Below are 6,305 nucleotides of genomic sequence, written 5' to 3'. Positions count from 1 at the left end.
AGAAATCAAAGCTATCAATAATCATATTAAAAATGTTCTAAATCTCTCATGATTAGAGAGATGCAAATTAAAACTACAGTGTGGTACCATCTCACCTCACTCTTATATGCTTGGCCAATATGTTAAAAGTTGGAAGGGATGTGGCAAATTTGGGACACTGATGCATTGCTTGTGGAGTTGTAAAATGATTCAATCATTCAGGAGGGCTATTTGGAATTATGCACAAAGGGCTATAAAAGAATGAATACCTTTTGATCCAGTAATACCACCATGATGTCTGTATTCCAAAGAACTTTAAGAAAATGGAAAAGGATCTGTTTGTACAAAAATATTTATAGCTGCTCTTTTTGTGGTAGCAAATAATTGGAAAATAAAGGAATGTCACCCAATTAGAGAATGGCTGAACAAATTGTGGTATATGATGGTAATAGAATACTATTGTGCTCTAAGGAATAAAGGACAGGATGATTTCAGAAGGAGCTGGAAAGACCTACTTGAAATGATGCAGAGTGAAATTAGCATAAGCAGGAGCTCATTATACACAGTAACTGCAATATTGTGGAATAATCAAAGATAACAGACTTTACTACTGACAGCATCACAATGATCTAGTGCAGTAATGGGCAAACTACAGTCTGCGGGCCAGATGTGGCCCCTTGAAATGTTCTGTCTGGCCATGTGACATTATTCCTAATCTGACGAATTCAATGAGTAGGACACAATACAATGAAACTTCGAAAGAGTTGCCTTAGAAACAGACTGACAGATGAGCATTTCCTTTCCTTTGGCCCCCTTTTCAGAGAAAGAACTGTTGGAGTATAAATGCAGGTGAAAACATATGATTTATCACTTGCTTATTTGAGTATGTTTTGACATTTTGGTTCTCTAAGACTGCTCACTTATAAAAATAACAATATGGAAATATGGTTTCTTTTATAGTACATGTAAAATACAAATTGAATTGCTTGTCAGCTCCGGGAGAGGGGAAGAAAGAGGGAAGAGAGACAATATAAATTATATGACATTGAAAAAATTTTGAAATTTGTTATAAATTAAAAAAAAGAAAAAAAAGAACTGCTTCTTAATATAAATTGTAAGGTAGTAAGGTTTCAACAAAATCATTAACTGTGTAGTCTATGGTGTCACAGGTAAAAAGAAAACACAATTCAATTTTAATCTTTGTTTTTCCAAGATCTTTACATGACAATGTGCCTCTATGAAGACATTACTGAGAAATAAAAAGTAGGATGGAAGTCACTCAATTAGAGGACAGGGAGAGAAAGAGAGAGGAGGAGAAGGAAGAAAAATTTTCCAAAAATTTCATTACCCCAAATTGGAATTCATTACCTCAACAGGTAATGAATTACTGTTTATTTGAATATTACCATGCATTGGACTTCAGGGAGTTATATGGAAGAAGACATGTCCTCAAGGAGCTCATTATGTAATCAAGGTGCTAGGATATGTATATAAATTAGGCAGAATATTAAAATACAGTGATAGACATCCAAATTTTATAAGGAAACAGAAAAAGAAAACCCTTCTTTCTTAGGTGGGAGGGGTAGGGTGGGGAATAGCACAGATAAAGGAAGTTTTCATAAGTAACATTTAAGCTAAGCCTTGAAATAAAGATGATTAGATCTGGGGAATTTGGGGAGAGGAACCTAGAGAAAAGAAACAAGTCAAAGACACATAGATGAGAAAGTATGAAAATGTGTGGTAAATAAAAACCAATTAAATCTAATTTTATAAATATTTATTAATATGTTGCTATGTTTAAGACCCTGTGATAAGGAGAATATGCAACAGGCCTTGCCCTTAAGAAATGTAACAAGCAAGTATAATAGAGAAATTAATGCCCACAAATAAAATGTAATATCAGGATATGAGGAAAACTGAAATAAATATAAAGGACAGGCCCTGGAAATAATATTGCAAGAGATATAATGAGAGAAACTAGAGAAGGGGAAGCTCTTTAAAGTAAGTACAAGTTAATTATGCTTTAGATGAAAGAAGGGAGATTGAGGCCTAAGAAGAAAAAAAAATTCAGTTAGAAGAACAGCAAGAGTATCAAAATAGAGTCTAAAAAAATCAAGGAAGCTCCATGCATGATATATATTTTGTTTGGGGTATGATATGAGTGAGTATATGGGGAATTAAAATTCAAAATTAATTTTAGAAAGCAGCTAAGCAGGAGTAGAAGAGTGCAATATCCTGGATCAGTTTTGATTGTGGTTGAGTATGTACTAGCACAATTTTCACTCTATCTTGTAAAGACAAAGAGCATTTATTAAGCACCTAGTTTGTGGAAAGAATCATACTAAGCACTGTGGATGCAAAGGAAAGCAAAAGTGGTTCCATTCCATAAGCCCATTATCAAATAGAGGAGACAACAGCATGCATCATGGAAACAATTATGTACATATAAAATTGTAGAAAGTAATTGGAAGGAATCAACAAGGGAAAGCAAGCATTAACAAGGATCAGGAAAGATTCCATATAGAAAACAAGATTTTAGCTGGCATTTGAAAGAAGCTAGAGAGGAAATGGATAAAAGGAAGGGAATTATAGTAAAGGGGAATAGATAGTGGTTAGTTGAAAATGATCCAAAGGGTCTCATCTATTTAAAGAAATTTATTTAGGGTTTTTTTTAATTACATCTAGGCCTTTGTGATTCCATTTGGGGTTTTCTTGGTAATGACACTAGGGTGATTTGTTATTTCCTTCTTCAGTTCAGTATACAGATGAGGGAACTGAGGCAAACAGAGTTAAATGACTTTCCCAGGTCACATAGTGACACAAGCTAGTGCTTGATGTCAGATTTGAACCCAGGATGATGAATCTTTCTGATTCCAAATGCTACTCTATCCACTGTATCACCTAACTGACCATTTAAAGTTTAAAGTAAATAAATGGATGTTACAGTTTCCATTTGCCAGTGTGGGACTAACATATTCGGATGAATTTATGAAGATTTTGTAAGTGTGGAATCCTTACCCCTTTTAGGATTATAATAGTATTAGTCTTTATGATTATTATACTAACATAATAGTTTTAGTGTGTGACTGTGACAGTGAGACTGACCCCCTTTCAATAAACTTATTTAGTTTTGAGTTTTGTACTGGTGCGATAAACTTCCACCACAATTTATATATAATATTGCTAAGAGTTCTCAAGGGCAACATTAATTAATTGGTAATCATAAAAATAATAATAGAAAAATATCTTTAATTTCTTTAATTTTCTAAGCTTTATAAAAATTTTTTTTCTAACCAAAAGTCCTGAGAAAGCTACACCTCAGAAGAGGAAATACTTCAATCAAAATCTCACTAAATATCAAAGCTGAAATTTTCATCCGAGGCTCTTAAATTCCAAATCCACTGTCCATGAAGCCTTTCCATTTCACTCCTGGACTTCTCCAGCTCAGGAATAAAGTTGTCTCTGAGAAAATTTTGCAACCCATAGTAATTACTACAAACCTGTCTTACCTCTTAGAAGTCTCAGGAATTGCATTTATGTTCTTCACAACTAAATTTCTAGAACAGAGCAAGGTAAGACTACACTCCATGCTGTAAGTGATAATTTCAGGGAGTACACAATATGTGTAGCAAGTAATTAGTTATTAAATTGGCTTGGGTTTCTCTAAATGGCTAACATATCACTTAAAATGAATTCTCTCATTAAGCTTAAACATGACAACTTGTCAAATTCTAAAGACCAAAACAAGATTCTTCACAAAAAACCAGGCCTGACATAATTTTGCTTCCATAGCTTTGCCAATTAATCTATAAATAGCATATTTTTTTAACATACTTCAGCATTCTGAAATATAAGAATAACTAAGAATATCTAAAGAAAGGGAGAGGAAACAGATTTCTCTTTTCTTATTGGGGATATATAAACAATAGGAAAGAAGTGTCAGAATCATTAGATCTCATTCTTATTTCCTTTTGAATTGAACTGTCCTCATTCACTCAGAGTGCTTTCTCTAGATATATGTTATGCCTACTTGATAATGTTTTAAAATAGGAAATTTGAAACTGTGTATTAACCCAAAAGGCATTTCAATGTCAAGACTTTTCAGAAATATTTCAGTCAACAATGGACCTCTTTAGAATCACAAAAAACACAGTATAGCATAATTTTTCAGACTGTGGAACACAGAATACTAGAACTTTCAGATACTTTAGAAATTACATAATTAGGAGGTGACAGAACACAATTTGAATTAAAATCTGCTTTGATTTTAAGCTTAGTGATAATTCCATTTTACTGGACTTCTAATGGAAAAGAAGGGAAAGTCTCAAGAAACTAAGGAAAAATCTATAGTAATTGGAGACTCAGTGGATATGAGGAGAGATTGACTATAAATTAAAAAGAAAATTCCCATGACTCCATGGAGTAAAATTTGCCATAATCAAAGTAATTTTTTTCCCATGTAGGCTAATTGCAGCTAGGATTCTTGATAGATATTTTAACAATTTGAAATATCTCCACAATATAGTAGGATTTATTTTAATTTCTTGACATCAGAGATTCCTAATAAGAAGCTAAATGACTCTATTTCATGTATGCTATACAAACTGTTTAATGAACCTATTAGAGAGAAACTGAATTTGAAGACTTAGAAGATAGTTTAAAACTCTGACTGTCTATGATTCTGTTATCCTAATTTTGACCTTGAGAGAATCAATAATCTTTGGCTATAAACATAAAAATAACGCAGTGCCATCTAGACCAACACCCTTGTTTTGGATGTGAGGAAATTGAATTTCACAGAAGTTAAGTAACTTTCTCAGGGAAATATTGGTCATATTAAAAAATAGGCATTAGAGGTAAGATTTGAATCAAGGCCTTTAGACTGCAGTGCTATTGTCCATTTTACTGTATTATGCTCCTTCTTCTAGTAGATAAATATATATCTTGACCTTATGACCCAAAATATGATTCTCTTCTCTTCTCTTCCCTTCCCTTCCCTTCCCTTCCTTTCCCTTTCCTTCCCTTCCTTTCCCTTCCCTTCCCTTCCCTTCCCCTTCCCTTTCTTTTCCTTTCTGCCATACAATCAAAGACTATCAGTGTTAGAAAGAAAAAAAGTCTGAGATTATTTAATCTAACCTTTACCTGGGCAGAAATGCATTCCTAAAATAATCCTAAAAATGATTATGCAGCTTCCTCTTAAAGACCTTCAATGAAAGGAAGACCTATTCCTTCCTAAAATAGCAATATATTTGAATTCAGAATAGCTCTAATTATTGGAAAATATTTCCTTACCTTGAGATGAAATCTGCCTCTGCAACTTCCTAATTGGATGTAGGTCTAGTCTGATTGCTGCTGTTGTTTCTCAGTAATCCACAGTTATGTTTTGTTATTTGAAGGAACATCATAATATTTACAAAGTATGAAATAGCTTTAGCTGATGTTACTCACCTGGGATCTAGATAACAAGATTTTTTTCTCCTGTGACTCTCTAATATCTTCAGTACTTACTTTTGAAAACTGTGATGCATGCACTATCTAGTGTATTAAACTTTATGGTTGAATATTAGCTAATAGATAGCAGTCTTTATCATTGAGATTATAAAATAGGAGTCTCTTGGTCACCGTTTCATAAACAATATTGTGGTCCTAAAAATGCCTTGTAATAAGATGCTGAGCTCTCAAAATCCAAAGTCAAAGGGGACATTAATTGATATTTCAATTCAAATATTGAATAGTCATAGAAAGATTAAAATTGCAACAAGGAAAAAAAAACAACACTAGACTAGGAATTTGGATAACTAAGTTTCATTCTTTAGTCCATTGATGGTGAACCTTTTAGAGAGGGAGTACTGTGCCCTCCTTGCCAGAAACCAAATATCCTGTCCTTCCCCCCACCTCATGCTGGGTACTCCCTATCCCACCCCCTTATCCCACACACTCCCATTGGGCTTCTGGGCAGAGGGGCAGGTAATGTGAAAAAAATGTCATCAGATACTGTTGAGAGGGAAAAGAGAGTAACTTTGCTGCAGTCTCTCTTCCTTTCTAGTAAGGAACTCTGGGGGTGAAGGGTAGGGAAGGAGGGTGGCCAAGTGCTCATAGAGAGTACTCTGTGTGCCATCTTTGGCACCTGTGCCAAAAGTTTGCTATTGCTGTGTCTATTGGCAATTAAAATTATACTTTTGAACATAACTGTTTTTTTCTATCTATCTCTCAATCCATATAATCAATGGTATTAAATGATTTGTAAGTTTTCTTCTTTCTTCTTTCTTTCTTTCTTTCTTTCTTCTTCTTCTTCTTCTTCTTCTTCTTCTTCTTCTTCTTCTTCT

Source organism: Gracilinanus agilis, chromosome 3, assembly GCF_016433145.1.
Source record: "Gracilinanus agilis isolate LMUSP501 chromosome 3, AgileGrace, whole genome shotgun sequence".
NCBI classification, from domain to species: Eukaryota; Metazoa; Chordata; class Mammalia; order Didelphimorphia; family Didelphidae; genus Gracilinanus; species Gracilinanus agilis.
This window is presented reverse-complemented; position numbering follows the sequence as displayed.